The sequence below is a fragment of the Protopterus annectens genome, chromosome 11.part0 (assembly GCF_019279795.1).
Source record: "Protopterus annectens isolate FY-2018-M chromosome 11.part0, PAN1.0, whole genome shotgun sequence".
NCBI classification, from domain to species: domain Eukaryota; kingdom Metazoa; phylum Chordata; order Ceratodontiformes; family Protopteridae; genus Protopterus; species Protopterus annectens.
This window is the reverse complement of record NC_056745.1, coordinates 702,632,090-702,651,259: the sequence shown is the minus strand read 5'-3', so window position 1 is coordinate 702,651,259 and position 19,170 is coordinate 702,632,090.

Below are 19,170 nucleotides of genomic sequence, written 5' to 3'. Positions count from 1 at the left end.
AATTAACAGTAAGCTCTGGCCTTCTCAGGCTGGGGGATGAGTTGATGCAAGAATATCTGTAAGACAGTGTGTACTGGTAGGGTCTATATTAGAACATCAAAGACTTCATAGTTTGAATCACTAGAGGTTGACCTTTATTAATCGAACTATGAAGACATTGAATGTTCCGAAAAAAATAAAATAAAAAATAACTAAAGGGTGTAGGCAGGAGTGCAAGCCCCCCTGCACCCCCACACCCCCACTACTTAAATATACCAACTCCGAGACCGCACTATATTGAAGTAAATGGAAATCTCCCCTTACAGAGATTTCCGTTTACACGTTCGATGTTCTGAACGTTTGCTACTGTCGTGTCGACAATATCAGATTCAATATTGTCAGCTTTCGACAATGCAATATAGACCTGTACTGGTACTGAATCTTACAAGGTTGAAAGATAATACATTTTAGACCAGTGTGTACTGGTACTGAATCTTACAAGGTTGAAAGATAATAAATTTTAGACCAGGTGGTCTGTGTTTCAAAATGCGAAGTGTTCACATGAAGCTCTAAGAGAGAATCATGAGGGATGAGGACATTTTTAAATACAATGATTCATTGAAAGTAATGCAACATGCAAGTTTTGCATGCATGAAATTGATAAGAAAAGGCATATATATATATATATATATATATATATATATATATAGAGAGAGAGAGAGAGTGTTTTTTTCTTTGTTTTTGGAAACTGATCTGGAAATTTGAGTAGACAATCTCCAAGCACTGTTTATAGAATAAACAAATACTTTGCACATCCTGAGGCATTATTCTTGACTCAAGACTAAAAGGTAAAACTCTTTGCTATTTACTTGTGAACTTTAACATTTGGTGCCATGACTCAGATTCTGAACTTTGGTATTGCTGCAAGGCAGTGTGGAATACATTACAGGGGCCCATAACCGAAGTTTCTTCTGTGAATTCCATGTTGTTTTGTATGGGGTAGTCAGGGATTCAGATGAATAACTGTTTTGCTGTATGACTGAGTTTGCTTGTTAGGTATATGTAAAGTAATAGCAGGAGGACCCCAAAGGAAATGAGGAATAGTTTATTAATGTGTATGCTCATACAACAAAAAGCAAACATTAACACAAGGAGGCACTTTGTGTTGAGGGTGGTACCCTCAAGACTAAAAGAAAAGAGGCATGAGGGATGTTTTGTGTTGTTTAATGTATGAGTGAAAACAGAGAGAGAGAAAAAAGTTAAAGTTAAATCAAGTTCATGAGCCTATAGGATGCTGGGACATAGCTGTGTGCTTTGATAAATCATGTTATTGAGCCTATAGCATGCTGGGACATAGGTGTGACTGTGTGAAAGTACATTCAGATGGTCCAAAAGAGTGGTCAGTTCTGGACACAGTATCTTATCCTAATCACAATGCTGGAGCTGTAAATTTTGAGCTTGTGATGGGTCAAAAGCAAGAGGGTGCTGTGAGAAGAAGCTGATTGAAACCTTTCCTCTGCATTGCACAACAACAGAATACCTACCATTCCCTCCCTGAATGGTGTGTGAATTGATGTAGCCATTTTTTTCTGAATTACCAGGATCCAGGATCCAGGATTTACAGGGTAAGTCTTAATAGGGAAAATGGGAACAAAGTTAAGCAAGCAAGATCAAATCCCTGTAAAGGGAACATCTGCATATTTTATGTATCACAATTGTGGAAAGGAAATTGCAAGTATTTAAATGATTGGTTTCAGCTTACTAAAAATTGCCCTGGTAAAGTATTTCCATTAAATGGAAGTTATGTTAAGGATAAATTAGTGAAATTGAAGGGTATTTTGGAACAAAAGAAAACTAAGTAAGTGAGGAACAAATGACAATATTTTGTTTTTGGTATACTGAATCTTTTAAAAGGGAAAAGGGGTCAGCATTAGGGACATTACAGGATTCTAATAAGAAGTAGCTACAACAGGTAAAGGAGGTCAAGAAGGAAGTACAGACCAATAAAAAGGGGTCCCTTTATCCTGTCTTGGCAAATATGGAGGAAACTGGGGATGGACAAAAAACAGAGACTTCTGAAGTGAATAATAATAATCCAGTAGCTACTGCACCTCCACCCCCATATGTACTGGTGCAGGAGGCTCCTGCATAAGATTCTGCTGTTTCACATACCCCTGCATTTTTGACAACTGTCCATTGGACATCAAGTCAGTGTGGTATTGTTATGTCTCAGCCTAGATTCCCAGTTCAACCATCATCTTCAGAAAATGCATCTGCAGTTGAGGGGGTGGGGTCTTCTTCTTCCTATCATTTTCAACAAGCTTCTACCTCTCCAACAGGAGCAATAGTATTCGAACGTCCTGTAGCTCATCATGTGTGCTCACATATTAGGGTAGGACAAGAGGCTATTGCCTCTGGAGAGGATCTTTTGGCACTTTTTTGAGAAACCTTGAGGGCTGATAATACAGAGCTTGTTCGTCACCCTTGGAGCCCTGCTGATTTGCATACTATGCCTAAATGTTTTCCAAATATCAGAGATAATCCATTGAGGTTTAAGGAGAAATTAAAAACGATAATAGAATGTTACAACTCTACTTTAACAGATTTAAACCAGCTGCTTTGAGTAGTTACTTCAGATAAAATAAGAAAACAGTTACCTGAGAAGAATGAAATAACACACTTTACTGTCACAGGGAATGCACTAATAGACAAAATGATAGGATTGTTATATAAAATTACAGAAGTGTATCAAGTTAGGACAGACTGGGATAAGATATAGGCATGTAAACAAAATAAAGGGGAAGCCCCTACATATTATTTGAGCCATCTCAAAGACAGTGTTTGCTAGACATTCAGGAATACCAAACCCAGAAGAACAAGGTAAGCCAGCTATTGGAGCTGCTTTTATGCAGGGTTTGCAAGCCCTTGTACAAAATCAAATAAAACAAGTGCTTATAGACTGTCGAAGAAAGGTCTTGGAATCCTTATTAAGTGCTATAAATTACTGTACTGAGTATCAGGAAAAATGGAGAAAGGATATTGAAGATAAGCTGTTAACTTTGCAAATAAGGCAGCTAGAAGCCCCAATGGGACAGAGCAGAAGCAGGGCAAGAGGGAGAGGAATTGCTAGGGGATTTAGTAAGAGTGCTGGTCGAGGGGAACAAGGTGCATCTGGTTGTCAACAATAATTTGGTAGTGCCCCTCCTGCCTCATCTGATGGATCTTGCTTCAGTTGTGGTGAAGCAGAACATTAAAGATGAAACTTTCCACACAAGTGAATGCCAAGAGTCCAAAATACCTGGACTGAATGGTTGCTGAATTATAACAATGCTGCATTTACTCCCCCATCTCCTCAAATTGGAAGGAGTCAAGAATCACCATACTGACTATGTCAGAGTAATAAAGTAGAAATAAATCTTGATCTTTTGCTGCCAATAAATTAAAAGGGACCCAATGTTAGGTTAGAAATAAATTCAAAGAAAATTCCTTTCTGGGTGGGCAGTGGAGCCACTAGGTCTGTATTAAATGTTACCTCAGATAGTCAGATACCAGTATCAAAACAAAAAATGTAAAGGCAGGTGGAGTAACAAATGCTATGGTTACATGACCTGTTTCAGAACCTATACCCATTTCTTTAGGACTGATTGAAGAAAAGCATTCCTTTTTTAGTACTACTGCACTGGTAAATTTGCTAGGGAAAGACATGTTATGCAAACTGGGTTATACTAGTTACTGTACACCAAAATGGGTATATTTGGATGTTCTAACAGAATCAGAGGGGGAAGTATTAACAGTCTTCTTAGCAGAAGTTGAGAAACAGTCTTTTGAAGGCATACAGACAGCCACAAACTACTGCAGCGGGTACCTGCTAACTTATGGTTTAAACATGTTAATGAAGCAGTTATACTAAAATCTGCAGAACCAGCAAAAATAAAATTGAATCCATCTAAATCTCTCCCTAGATTTCAGCAGTATCCACTGAAACCAAAAGCAGAGCAGGGAATCAAAACAATAATTCAGTTCTTGATACTACAATGAGTAATAGCGACAGCTAAAAGTCCTTGTAATATTCCTATTCTCCCTCTAAAGAAGCCAGGAAAAGATACTCATAGGTTTGTGCAAGATTTGAGGGCTGTAAACAATGTAGTATTATCAACCTTTCCTGTGGTTCCAAATCCAGCAACAATACTAAGTTGCATACCATCTACAGCAAAATATTTTTATGTGATAGATCTGTGTTCAGCAATCTTTTCTATATTTATCCACCCTGAAAGTCATTTTCTGTTAGCTTTTACTTATAAGGGACAGCAGTATACATGGACATGGTTGCCACATTGATACATTGAATTTACTTCATTATTTTCTCAAATTCTAAAAAAAAGGATTGGGAAGATGTGACATTTCTAGGTGGGTCTGTATTTGTGCAATATGTAGATGATTTAGTAATAGCATCTGATTATTTTCAGCAGCATCAGCAGGATACCCTACATCTTTTAACTATTCTTGCAGAAAAATGACAAAGGTGTCAAGGGAAAAATTACATCTATGGTCATCTCAGGCATGTTACCTTGGTCATCTGATATCTCAGGGTAGCAAGCAGATATGTCCATCTCATGCTGAGACAATAGCTAAAGCCCTACATTCAACTGCTTAGTGTCAGCTTAGATCTTTCTTAAGTATGACAGGATATTGCAGATAGTGGATTTCTAACTATGCAGAAATTGCTAAACCTTTAACAAATCTTTAACACAGGATAGAGCCCCTCCCTTGGGATAGTTAAGAGGAAAATTAATTTCAGAATTTCAGAATTTAAAGCAAGTTCTAGATACTGACCCAGCTTTAGGGTTACCAGATTATGAACTTTCATTTTATTTTGTCATGAAAGAAAAGGATTTGCTGAGGGAGTGCTTGCACAAAAACATGGGGACAACTATTGTCCAATAGCTTATTATAGTACAGCACTTGATTCTGTTGCAAAGGGATTTCCACCCTGTCTAAGGCTGTTGGCTGCTGCTGCCATTATTGTCAATCTTGTGCAATCACTGGGGCTCAGGCATGACCTTATGGTAACCTTCCCTCATTCTGTGTCATCTGTCTTAAAATAAAAACTCAACCCCTCTCATCTGCAAGTCTAACTAAATATGAATTTACACTTCTTTCTGATACATCTATTTCCCTCATACACTGTCCTGTTCTAAATCCTGCATCTTTGTTACCTACTGCTGAGGATAGTGAAGAGCATGTTTGTGTGTGTCTGACTAATTATCTGCTTTCTCCTAGGAATGACTTAAAGGACACTCCTATACCCAACACTAAACTGAATCTATTTGTGGATGGTTCTGGTGGAAGAGCACAAATGGAAATCTGGTTGCAGGAATATCTGTCTGCACCAATAATAATGTTTTGCTTCAACAAAGACTAGAGGGTGCACATTCTGCCCAGGTAGCTGAGTTAGTGGCTCTACAAAGGGTTTGTGAATTAGCCAAAGACAAAGTTGTCAGTGTCTACACCAATAGTTGTGCTTTTGGTGTAGTACATGATTGTGGCAACTTTGGAAACAGAGAACATTTTTAACTTCAGCAGGAACTCAAATTAAAAATTATTTCTTTGTGAATCATTTTTTTAATTCTTTTTTGTTACCTAAAGAATTAGCAGTAGTTAAATGTAATGCCCATCAAAAGGGTAGATAGTGTTTCAAAGGGAAATAATTTGGCAGATCAAGCTGCTAAGCAAGTTTTAAAAAGACTTTGTGCAAAATTCCATATGATGTTATTCCAAAAATCTAAAAGTAATGATGTATTTGATTTTAAGAAAGTATCAGCATTCCAAGCTGAAGCATCACAGGGAGAAGTTCAGAGGTGGCTTAAAGATGGATGCAGTAAATCTGATGATGGGTTATGGCGACATCCGGATGGCCAACTGATGGCGCCTGCCTCCTTGCTACCATGCCTTGTAAGGGCATATCATTTACCAGCCCATGCAGGTAAGACAGCTTCATTTAATCAATTACCCAAAGTTGGTATGCCCCTTATGTCTCCTCTTTGATACTTCAGTATGTTAATAACTGTGCAGTATGCCTAAAACATCATGTTAGCAAAACTGCCAACATTAGGGCTGCATTCTTACTATCACCTTGGAGACCTTTTGTAAATGTGCAGCTAGACTTTGTACAGATGCCAAAGGTCCATAATTTACAATTCATATCCATAGTGATATGCATGTTTTATGCATGGGTAGAAGCTTACCCATGTCACAAATCAGATTATGTAACAGTTGTTAAGAAATTCATTTTTGAGATGATACCTAGATTTGTTGTACCTTGTACTATCAATAATAATCATGGAACCAATTTCAACAATACCCCGACTGGAAAATTATTTTTACTACTAACTTGAGTCTTCACTGTCTTCACTGTCCCAACCATCCACAGTCATCTGAATTAGTTGAGAGGGATAATAGGACCCTTGAAAATAAGATTTCAAAGATTTGTGCTGAGACAAACCTTAACTGGTCAGACGCGCATCCCTTAGCATTAATGAGTATGAGGAGTACAATATAATACTACAAGGAGATTAAGTCCTTATGAGATATTAATGGGGAGACCCATGGCCCTTCCAGCTATTCCCCCTGTGTCAAATGACAAATGAACTCTAAAGAATGATTCTATGTTGTCTTACTGTAAAAAAAAATATTTATTTCTTGCATCAGCACCACAAAACTGTATGAAAAGCTCTTCTCAACTGCCTGACCAGCCCAGTTATCAATTGTGGTCAGGTGATTGGGTTTATGTTAAAACTTTCCAGAAAAAGAACTGTTTGCATGTGAAGTGGAAAGGCCCTTTCCAGATGCTGCTCATGACTTTTACTGCCATCCGCTGTACAGGACTACCAACCTGAATACATTCTTCACATTGTAAGAAGACTTGCCATGTGGGGGCTCCAGATGAATTATCTTTGTCAGCAAAGAGAGATAAAAGTGCATAGGATGAATTATCTGCCCCAGTGAAAGATTAAAAGAGAACATTGACTCAGACAGCAGTCTATGCTGAATCCAGTGACAGCAGGTACTTTTGCTTTGCTGCTGTTTCCTTTTATAAACTGGTAAAAAAAAATACAAAGTATCATTACAATAATTGGCATTATTCTTCTAGCTGTTTTAACATTTTCTCTTCTAAAGGCTGTAATTACAAAATGCTTAACCTCACCTGCACGTGCAATGCCACATAAAAGTATCTGACAATGAACTTAAGGTAAATAAAAATTCAGTCACTGTAAATAACAAATACTATGATGCTGAAGCATATTTTATCAAGTTAAAATTAAAATATAATTGTGTGTGTTGTGTGACAGTTATAGTGTCAAATGTGGAAGACTGTTATAGAAAATGTTATGTCTCATGATTATTCTTCACTAAACATATTAACTTGCAGTTTCTTCACAAATGAGTCAAAATTATTTGATATGTTTAACTGAAAGAAAAACTGAAATACAGATGCATGATTATGCAAAAGACATTTTTTGTATAAGTAGTAGCCTTGCATTTCAAGTGCCTTACAACTGCATTCTCTCTATTAGCAAATTATAGTGTACTGATAGATAATTAAAGGCAAAGTAAGTGCTGAAGGAGTTAAGGGATGTTATGTTATGGTTAATTGTGCCAGGTATCTGTGAAAACCAGATTCATTAACAGTATGCTTTGACCTTCTCAGGCTGGGAGATGAGTGGTTGCAAGAATGTCTGTAAGATAGTGTGTACTGGTACTGAATGTTACAAGGTTGAAATATAATACATTTTAAACCAGGTGGTCAATGTTTTAAAATGCATATTTGTGAAGTGCTCACGTGAAGCTCTAAGAGAGAATCACAAGGGATAAGGACATTTTTAAATACATTGATTCATTGAAAGTAATGTAATGTCAAAGCTTTGCATGCATGAAATTGATAAGAAAAGATATACATGATGTGTTTTTTCCTTTGTATTGGAGACTGATCTGGAAATTTGAGTAGGCAGTCTCCCAGTGCTGTTTATGGAATAAACCAGTACTTTGCACATTCTGAAGCATTATTCTTGACTCAAGACTAAAAGGTAAAACTCTTTGTTATTTATTTTTGAAACTTTAACACTTGGTGCCATGACATGGATTCTGAACTTTGGTATTGCTGCAGGGCAGTGTGGAATAAATTACAAGGGCCCGGCACAGAAAACTCTTCTGTGAATTCCATGCTGTTTTGTATGGGATAGTCAGAGATTCAGATACCTAACTATGCAGGGTCTGCAAACTGCTGCTAGACTAAATAGAGAACATGGATTTGTGGAAAATGTTTATTTTTCTCTCTTAGATAATTGTAGGTAAAAGAGAGGAATGAGTGAATAAATGTTTTGTTGAAAGACTGAGTTTGCTTGTTAGGTATATGTAAAGTAATAGTGGGAGGACCCCACAGGAAATAAGGAAAAGTTTATTAGCATACACCAAAAAGGGAAAATGAACACAAGGGGGCATATTGTGTCTAGGGCAGTACCCTCAAGACTAAAAAGTAAGATGCATGAGGAATGTTTTGTGTTGTTTAATGTATGAGTGAAAAGAGAGAGAGAAAGTTAAAGTTAAATCAAGTTCATGAGCCTATAACATGCTGGGACATAGGTGTGTAGCACATTGGGACATAAGTGCAACTGTGTGAAAGTACCCTCAGAGGGTCTAAAAGTGTAGTCAGTTCTGGATGCAGTACTACCCTCAGAGGGTCTAAAAGTGTAGTCAGTTCTGGACGCAGTACTATCACCCTGTTATTCTGATCCCAATGCTGGAACTTAAATTTTGAGCTCGTAATGGGATGAAAGCAAGGGAGTGCTGTGGGAAAAGGCTGATTGAAACCATTGCACAACAACAGAATCCCTATCCTTCTCTCTGAATGGTGTATGAATTGATGCAATCTTTCTTTTCTGAATTACCAGGATCCAAGATTTACAAGATAAGTCTTAATAGGGAAAATGGGACAAAGTTAAGCAAGCAGGATCAAATACCTGTAAATGGGACTCCTGCATATTTCATGTATCACAATTATGGAAAAGAAAGTTCTAAGTATTTAAATGAGTGATTTAGCTTACTAATAATTTCCCTGTTAAGTATTTCCATTAAATAGAACTTATGATAAGGATAAATTAGTGAAATTGAAGGGTATTTTGGAAGAAAAGAAAAACAAAGTAAGTGAAGAACAAATGGCAGTATTTTATTTTTGGTATACTGAAGCTTTTAAAAGGGAAAAGGAGTCAGCATTAGGGACATTACATGATGCTAATAAGTTGCTACAACAGGTAAAGGAGGTCAAGAAGGCAGTGCAGACCAAAAAAAAGGGTCCCTTTATCCTGTCTTGGCAGGTATGGAGGAAACTGGGGATGGACAAAAAGCAGAGACTTCTGGAAAAGAATGATAATCCTCCAGTAGCTACTGCACCCTCACCCCCATATGTACCATAGACTGATCTGGAAATTTGAGTAAGCAGTCTCCCAACACTGTTTATGGAATAAACCAGTACTTTGCACTTCCTGAGGCATTATTCTTGACTCAAGACTAAAAGGTAAAACTCTTTATTTATTTGTAAACTTTAACACTTGTTACCACTCACAATCCTATTTTGAATTTGGAAAGCTGTATAGCTAATATAATACTAAATATATATATACTGCAATAAAGAATTTATGTGGCATATAATGGTTCTAACCATGTTTTCTTTTTTTGTCTGTTCCCATTTCCCACCCCTTATTCCTCTGTCTCGCTTTTTCTCTCTCTCTCTCTCTATATATATATACATACATACATACATATATATATATATATATATGTGTGTGTGTGTGTGTGTGAACAGACCATTCTTAGTAGCTTTTTTATTCGTTGAAACTTTTTTTACCTATCCATCGAACTCTACTATAAGGATATTCCTTGAGATATGTTTGACTACATCCTTGAGACTCTTCCTATGAATGACCAATACTAATATTCATCAAAATATGGAATTTATACCTTAGAAATGAAAACTGTTAGTCCAAAGCTATTCTGTATGTCATTCCGACAGTAGGCAATTTATGGTGTGAAATTATTCACCATCTGTGTGTTGTTCCATAGGGTTACTTATAAAGACCCATATATATTTTACAAGTATGCATTATTTGGAAATCTTAAATCACAAGTCTATGAGTCCTGTTCAAGGTGATGACTCTGTTTTATATTTGTGGGCTGTCATATTTCCAGTATAGATGCAATACAGATTTGACTGCTTTTGCAGATGGCCCTTTACCTGATTGGAAGCTATTGCATCTACTGATCAATTGAAAATGGTTATTTTTGAACCTCTCCATTGGTTTGAGGTTCTATATTGTAAAAACTCAAGGCAACTTATTTATCCTGCTGTCGAAATGCTCTGAGATGTGACAGACTGTGATAGTCGAAGATGTATATAACAGATGGAATCTATATCAAGAGCTGAGAATTTAATGAACTAATGCCATTTCACATGTAGCTTGTATAACAAGCAGTCTCAATCATGGATCCTTGCCAAATGAATTTATAAATGTCAAAATATAAATCCCAATCTATGTTAAGATCTGAAAATTTATGGAACATATGTCATTTTATATGTAATACAAACAGAGTAACTTTGTTACAGTTGGTGAAATGCAAAACAGATGTTCTCCTGATTGAGGATATCTATTGGTGTTTTCCACATTTAACAACCAATTAGAAATGGCTTCCTCAGAAGCTCTTTATTGGCTGAGGCTCTTTGTGAGTACCAAACAAATTCCATTCTAAAGATTTCCAAGGAGATGTGTATGACCAAGATCCAGACGATTAATTTTATGAATGGCCAATGCTAATATCTATTTAAAAGATATATTTAGGCTTTCACGTTTATGTGGCATTCATATATATGCATCATCATCATAAACATTAATTGTATAAAAGGTAGTCTTGGACAAATATTTTTACAATTGAGTTCATGTATTGTTTAAGAACATGGAACAAGGAATAACATTTGTAAGTTGCTAATTTTATTCAGATGTTAAGATCTCAGAAAAGAGTTCCGCTAAGTGAGTAAAGAAGAATTGTAGCCTTTGAATCGGCACACTTTAATTCTGCTGGCCATTCACTGACTGAGTGTAATGTTGCAGAAGATCTCATTGGTTTACATGCAATGATTTTAAGCTAATAACAGGTTCATCAACCCTGTGTATTAATTGGTCTTTATCGACAATGACGGCCAATCACATTTTTGCTTGAATAGAATGGGTGTAGACAGTTTGAACATTCCTTACTGTTTTTTGTGAGCTGACGTTTGTCCCATGAACTTCCATAATCTCCAGCTTTTGGTGCACATATTAAAGGCTGGACATTGCTTGACTGGAGAGCCAAATGGTTTTTGATTGACTGCTAGTGTTAACTACTGAACTAAGATATTAGCTGATTACATCTGATGAAGGATTGTAAGAACCCAGAAGCACTTATCTTATTTTTATTTTTTATGTTTGTGATTATTTATGTCTGTGTCTATTTGCTCATACCATAGCAAAGACATGGAATAATCTCCCCCAGAATATCTCCTCAGCTCCATCTATCTCACTGTTCAAAAGATCACTTAAATCACACCTCCTGCATTCCTGGCTCTTGCATCACATGCTTTCCTGCTCTACCCAAATACTTCCTACCCTACTCTATATCCTGCTTTCTATCTCTATACTACAGTACTAACTTCTCCTCAAAACTGACATACAGGGCCTTCCTGTGCTCACGCTCAAACCTGCATCAGCAAAGTTTGTCTGGTCATACTGTCATATGTGATATATCTGATGATTGTATTGATACAATGTAGTCCTTTCATTAGTTTTATACAAATCACTTCTTCATATTGTTTTTATATCTTGTATTGTAAATAATATCCAGTATAGTGTATATTACCACCAAACATGTAGTTGAATTAGTGGAGCTTTTCTCCCCGGGACTCCGCTGTAAATGGACCTCCCTCCAGTCGGACTTTCCCGGTCAACAAATGTAAAATAAATAAATAAATAAATAAATTTATGGCTTTTAACCATTAAAGTGTATGTATATGATCTTCAGCCTGGTGACTGCAGTGATTCTTTTGTATTTTATTGCTGCAATTCTTACACTTAGTGTTTCTGTGATTGTGTATATATATATATATATATATATATATATATATATATATATATGTGTGTGTGTGTGTATAATATATATAAAAAAATATATATAAATATATATATATATATATATATAAATATAGATATATATGTGTGTGTGTGTGTGTGTGTGAACAGACCTTTCTGATGTCATACTTTTCTGCAAAAATCAGCAAAGGAAGGTAGGCCAGCCACTGTGGATCAGCCTGCCAACCCTCCACCAGCTGCTGCACCAACACCCAACACATCTGGGACGCAACATGGCAATATAGCCTCAGCAGCTCCTGCACCACCTGGCCCATCCACATTAGGTAGCATTGCCCTGGCTGCTGGTGCATTGGTACCCTCCGGGAGTACTAATGGAGGTGGGGATTACAACTCTTGCCAGGAGTTGCCAGGGATAGTATTTGATGTATTAGAAACTAGCATTGGTACTTGCATCAGCCATCTGGAGATAGTACTCTTTAGAATGCAAAAAAGAACCCCACATCAAGCAATCCCACAGGGAGTTGAGGAAGGGCTCAGTAATGACAGTTCTGAGGGTGAGGCCTAGATTCTCACTGTTCCCATGCTTGATGGACATGTACCTCTGATGTCCCCTACCTATCAGCAATCATGGTGTCCCCAACCTTTTGTGTCCATCACCATCTCTGTGTCTGTCTTGTGTGTCCTATTTGGCTACACCTGCTTCATCCCCTACCCTACCTACCTGACCCTCACATTCCTATGTCTCTTCCCCAACATTCTTCTCTTTTTGAAATGCACCCCCCCCCAAAATGGCACCTGCCCCACATAAAAAACTTTGTCCTATACATAGTTCTCCACTTTGCATATGTGTCTTCTCAACATACTTGATTTGGTCCAATTGGGTATACAACATGACTGCGTTGTTGTCATCTATCTATGTTGTGGTGACAAAGTCATCCAGTTTTCTATCCATGTTCACATTACAGTGTTAAAGAAATGGATACCTGTGGTTCTTTCCTAATTCCACTCTGCACATTCCTTTATTGCTTCCTCTTTGTTCTTCCCCCCTGCTTGCTCCTCCATTTCACCACTTTCCTGTCTACCCCATTTTCATACCTTTAATCTGGTAAAAACATAGAATCACACACAACACAAATGGCCAGAAATGCCCTAATAAAGCCTTCATTTTTGTCCTCTGCATTTGCATGGAGTTTGGCATCACACATTGAAGCCGATTGACAGTGAATGGCTCATGTATTATGGCAAAACCTGGTCAGATTTTGCCATTGGCCCAGTTATCTCCATACAATGATGCTTAAGCATACTGTGCTAAAGGAACATACAGCTAAACCAGAGTAAAGGCAGTACTTTGAAACATTTATTCTGACAGTTATTTAGACTGCTGAATTTAACAAAATGCAAATTACTCTGTGGAGTGTTGACATAAATCACTGGTCTGAAGTTTTCTGGACAACACCTTCAAGAGTTCGATTCCAGATGCACATCTCATCATTTGTTAGTATGATGTTATATGTGTATGATATATTTAATCACCCACATATCTACCCTTATATCACTCATTTCATGATACACAGCACATACCGTTAATAATGACAACAGATCAAATACATGATCATTAATGTGCCATTAAAAAGCACTGCCAGGTGTATGCTCAGCTCTCCTTGTATTCACCCCATCACTCAAACTCCTGTTTAAGTGTCTGTATCTTTTAGGCTGATGGATAGTGTCTGCAGACTGACTTGACTGTGCTGATGGTTAATACCAACATGTTACCTTAATTCAATAGCTTATCATTTCTTGTGTACTGTGCAATGTTTTAAAATCATCTGCATGATTCTGTTCTTGACATGCTCAGGTGATGATGGATGAAATCTTTGTATTATACTATGTGCAAACTGTCCTTACTGTGACAAAGCATACTGTACATACTTTTCAGGATATGCAGGTTCATAGGATGATACTAGGCTATTGGCCCAGAGGCCCTTATAAGCCTAGCCAAGAATTTCACCCATGTTCCCTCAAAGTCAGCACCTGTTTCCCCGGTCCAGCAAGGACACAGGTAGGATCCCAGGGGTGTATTTTCTGTTTCCAATCCAGTCACCCAGATTAATCTTAAAGAGGGCTAGAGAGGTACTCTGCTTGACATGGAGACAGAGTCTATTCCACAGATGGGAGAGTCTTTGGGACACAAATATATATCCCACCAACAAGTTCTATTAATTTCACAGACCAGATTAAGGCCCTGCATGCAAGTTGTGCGACTGGAAGTTGACTTACGGATATGCAGCAACTCCAGCAGTGCTGGGTCTGAGATGGGCTTATATGCCAGACACAGGTCACCTCTGAGCTATCTGTACAAGACTGAGTAGAGGGATAGTGCTTTTAGCCTATCTGTATAAGATAGGTGTTTGAGACCCTGATTTTCCTGTGAGGAACCTCTGTGGTCTCTTCAGCTGCTGCATGTGCTTGGCAAGGTACATACTGAAGGGGGCATTGTACTCGATAATGGGTCTGATAAAGGGAAGATTACAGGGATGTTATGACCCCCTTGTTCCTGGATGAAATACCCTTATTTATGAGGTGGGCCATGTAGAAAGCCTTCCATACAATGGAGGCAATGTGGTGGTCAAAAGTCAGGTTGCTATCAACCTGGGTCCCCAAATCCCTCAGAACTGATTGCATGCTTAGTACATTGTTATTAATTTGATAATTAGTGAGGATGCCATCTGGTAACATATGTGTTGATGTCTAGTTGGGAGAGTTTATCTATTATGCCCAAGTAGGGAATAGTGTTGAAGGCTTTGGCTAGGTCAAGGTTGGTGGTGTGCACTTTCTTCACCTCGTCCATGGCTTTGGTGACAGTTTTTAAGAAGTCGACCAAGTTTAACAGGCATGATCTCCCTTTGACAAAACCAAACTGTGTGTGGTCAAGTGTCTGGACATTGCCACTGTCCTTGCATGTAAGGTCCATGATGATGCGTTCCATGACTTTGCATATTAGGCTAGTTAGGCTGATGGGTCTATAATTGCTTGGCTCAGTGGATGCGCCACGTTTACGTAGAGGGATGACACTGGCTGTCCTCCATTCAGGTGCGACGAAGCCAGCGCTTAGACTTTGGTTGAATAGGGTGCCTAATGGAGCTGAGAGCTCATACCTGAGTTTATGTAGGATACAGCCAGGGATGTTATCAGGTCCCATGGAGACTGTATTTTTTGCCTTTGAGAGGGCATTAAAAACCTACTCACTGGTAATGAGGGGAGGGGGGCAGGTGCTAGGGATGTCCTGTTTACTGATGGGGTGACAGGGAGGTGAAATTTCCACTGAACTTGTCTGCCAGCAGGTTGACTATATCTATGGCATTTGTACATGTGGTGGTATTGACCACCAGTTCAGAGCAGATTTGGGTGTTACCTTTGATATTGCGGGCATATGTGAAGAAGGCCTTGTGATTGTCCTTAGTGGATGTGGCTAATTTGGACTCAAAGTTAGCCTTAGAGGATTTCACAAGTGACCTTATTTGCTTGTTCAAAGGAGAGATTGCTTCCAACTTGGCACCTGTTCCTTCTTGATCCTGGACAGCAATTTTTTTTTCCTTTTATTATAGAGTTTGTTTATTGCTGCTGTCCACCAGACAGGTTTACTCTTCCTTGAGGAAGATGATTTGGTCCTGTCAGCTACTGCTGAGACCATGCAGCTACATAGGTGCTCATATCGTTTTTTGGTGTAGGCTTGGACATTAGTGCTAGTTCCAACTGAAGTGACTTTGGCTGTGAAGCTACTTATATCTGCTCTGAGGAGCGTGTAGTCAGCTTTGGAAAAGTTTTTTTGTCTGACCTTAACAAGGGGAGGGTCAGGGGAGATAGTGACGTGAAAAGTGATTGCTTTATGGTGGGATCATACCAAGGAAGATGACACTGTAGGGGTGCTACAGTGGCTACTCATATTGGTTAGGACCAGGTCCAGGATATTTTCACCTCTTGTAGGGGTGTCGACCAACTGAACCAGTGCACTGGCATTGACAAAGTTGAGCAATCTCTGGGTGTTCATGTTTGGGCTAGAATAGGTCTTACACTCTATGGTTGGGTAGTTAACGTCACCCAGGATCAGGGTAGATGGATTCAAGGAAGTCCAGATAGGTGGAGTGGGCACCCTGAGTCATGGTTAGGGGTCTGTAACTAGCTATAATTTGAATAGGTGTTTTATCAACAGTTAACTGCACTTGGAGTGTCTCCTGCTCATCACACCATTTTACCAGCCTGGAGGTATGTATGATTTTGATAAATATTGAAACTCCACCTCCTTTGGCAGCATAGCCCTCCATTTGGGTTCTGAAAGTATGATAGGATGAGTAACCTTGTAAGGCTGAGGTGCTCCCCACAGCTTTGAACCAGGTTTCAGTGACTGCACAAATGTCAGCATCCTCCAGGGCAAGGAATGCTTGCAATGAGTACAGTTTCATGTTAAGACTCCTAGTGTTTAGCAGCATGACTTTTAAATTTCATTTAGAAGAATTTTTCATGTTGGTAATTTTGTGCTATTGACTTTGCCTAAAAAAGGCACTATTGGGAAGGCAAGAACCATTGCCAGAAGTCTGAAGCCCAGGGGAACAGATGAAGGCCATCTCTGGCATTATGGTCTGTCAATCATGTCCACCCAGGCTGTCAGGTACTGGATCTCCTTGGAATGACACCAGAAACTAAGCCAATTGTTGAAGTCAATCATTTTCTGTTTGCACTGAGGCATCATTCTGGGTGATGGTACGATGCTGCTTAAGGGTACGGACATACCTGCCTGGGACACATAATCAGCAAGCTCAATCATGTCTCTCTTCATATAGTCCAGAGAGGTACATCTCAAGTCATTCACACCAAAATGGACTATGACAGAGTCATAACAGTATCTGTTGTTCAGAGACTTGAGTGTGTGTGTGTAATATGGCGGATTCTAGCACCTGACAAGCAACTGACTGACTTTCTCCTTGTCTAGCCTGGTGAGGGGCACATTTGTTTGTCTCACAATATAGTCTTCTATGATTAGTATGTTGGGTTTTTGGCTGGGCCTCAGAGGCTGTGAGACACAGATGTGTGTACTGTGTGTGATGCTTGGTGCTGTGGGTTGTGATGTGTGAGTGTGTTTTTCTTTGGAGGTCTCTTTTGTTTAGGTATGGTTTTGTTGAGAGCCTCCACATATGTAGGCATATGGCCATACACAAATAATTATCCTATCTGTTGAGTCAGAAATAATCTTTTCAAAACATGTACCACCCCTTGACATTTCTAGAAGCTGTACACACAATTAAAATGTGATTTGCAGTGAAGCCTGCAAAGCAGCTAATAGTTGTACTACTGTATACAGGTAAGCATTAATTATAAAAATTGTGTAAGACACATGGTTTAAGGTAGTCATTGTTTGTCACGTTTACAGTAATGTTCACATTTGCTTAGGTAATGCCATCCTGACACCATCTGTAAATAAAGTGAATGAGTTGGACTTGAACCCTGTATTATGTCTACTCTGACCATGAGCTTAGTGCTTTTATACCTGCTACCACAGGGAAAGCAAGCCAACAGTTGTATTTTTACACTCACTACTGTCCAGAGTGCTGACAGCGACACATCGCAACTTATCCTGTTTCGTGAAGGAAGACAAAGCAATAGAAATATTACTATTTTTCCATTTAAGCAAAGAAATGCTTTTGCTCGTCACTTAACTCCACACAAATGGGTAAGGCAATAGCAACAGTTCTTCATGTCATAAAAAATTATGACAAAACATTTCCAATATAAACCTAAAGTATGAACAGCATAGTATCTGTCAGCTATTTCTCACATAACATATATTCCTAACAAATTCTCAAGTTTAAGTTGTATTCATGAAATGAGAATCTTGTATGCGCTAACACTTTGCCATGGTTTGCGCAAATGAGTTTCTCAGAGATGCACTGTGTAAACAGGTGTTTGGCATGTATTACTATAGTTATTGCCCAGTTATCCTCTGTCTCATCAAAAGGCATTCTTAAACTCAACAGAAGGGAAGGGGCTTTTAGTCACTGAAGACATACTTATTCAGACGCGTGTGCCCTGCAGAAATACACTTGCAAATGATATCTCAGTAATAGGTCCAATGACAAATACACTACAGAAACAAAGAGCACAACTGCACTGGTACATTTATTATGGGTTTATACTGTTACTAGCCATTGGTCATCACTGATCCAAACACATTGATATCGTCTGACAAATGTAGTACTGTAGACAGCAATTTATTAGAATATGAACACACACACATGAACACTTGCATTCCTGATGTTTCCAAAGTGTGTGTGTGTGCGTGTGTGCACGTGTGTGTGCGTGTATGTGTGTGCGTGTGTTGTAAACAACATTTTGAGAAACAGGTTACATGTATGTCTCAGGTGTGCAACACGCATTCATGACAGCTTATTTCACCTAGGTTAACAAAATGACTTTTAAAGTATTCTTGCTCATTGCAATCACAAAAGTAAATATGAAGTACAGACTTTGCACACAACTCTCATAACAGCAAATATTACCTACACCATGATTATGTCATCCTCTATAAAGACTACTGTGATAATCAAACTATCAGACTTCTGTGATGGTGCGAATGTTAAGTATTGTGTTCTTCAGCTGCACTAACTAGTTAGACAGGGGTTCAAATTGCACAACAGTCAACTTGTATGTGTGCCTGCATGTGTAACTATGTATATGCATAATCAGAAGAGCAAGAGTCTATCGCCTAATGTCAGCACTCAAGTCTCATTGGGAACACATTTTTATAGTGGTACATGACTACACAGCAATTTCATACAGCCCTTCCAACATCTGCTTCCCAACATACACTGATGATGTCATCTGCTATAAAGTCTTCCCTGAGAAGGTGAAAGTCGGACTTATGCTGTGGAACTAGTGTTAAGTACTGCGTTCTCTAGCTTGTGTAACTGTGTTAATAGGAGGTTGTAATCTCAATGCAGTCAAATTGCATGTGTGTTCAGATCAC